This window comes from Nanorana parkeri, unplaced genomic scaffold (assembly GCF_000935625.1).
Source record: "Nanorana parkeri isolate BGI_ZX_2015 unplaced genomic scaffold, ASM93562v1 scaffold4029, whole genome shotgun sequence".
Taxonomy (NCBI): domain Eukaryota; kingdom Metazoa; phylum Chordata; class Amphibia; order Anura; family Dicroglossidae; genus Nanorana; species Nanorana parkeri.
In genome coordinates, this window is record NW_017310296.1 from 4440 (window position 1) to 5187 (window position 748).

Genomic DNA, 748 nt, shown 5'->3' on the forward strand with positions numbered 1-748 from the left:
CTCCCCCTTACACCAGAGTCCCCTCCCCCTTACACCAGAGTCCCCTCCCCCTTACACCAGAGTCCCCTCCCCTTACATCAGAGCCTGCCATTGATTGGTGTCAGGTTTCCTCATAGTGTTGTCACCATGTACAAGAAGTTGTTTTTTTCCCCTCTCAGGGGGGTCACCGGGGTTCCTCACTATGCGCAATCATTCTATGGCGACCAATCACTCCTAACACTAAAATGATGTGCGGGGGTGGGGGCTTCAGAAGCGTCGGCCATATCACATCAGAGCCTGCCATTGATTGGTGTCAGGTTTCCTCATAGTGTTGTCACCATGTACAAGAAGTTGTTTTTTTCCCCTCTCAGGGGGGTCACCGGGGTTCCTCACTATGCGCAATCATTCTATGGCGACCAATCACTCCTAACACTAAAATGATGTGCGGGGGTGGGGGCTTCAGAAGCGTCGGCCATGAACTATTTTGAAAGTTATTTGCGGGTGCGAGCAATCTAAAGAGTCGGCGTGTTTGGAATCTATTTCCCCGACGCGACTCCATCTTTATTATTTTACCAACAAATTGGGTAATAAATTGTTTTTTGTGAGCTTTTGTCTTCATTTTAGTGTGTTTTATCCTAAAAACATCATTTTTTTAATTTATTTTTTTATTCTACAAATCCTCGGCTCTCAGAAAATATAGAATGGTTTTGGAGTTCTGGCATCACCGGTCGTTCTTCCAGGTTGTCATCCAGAGACAGCCAGGCAGTGA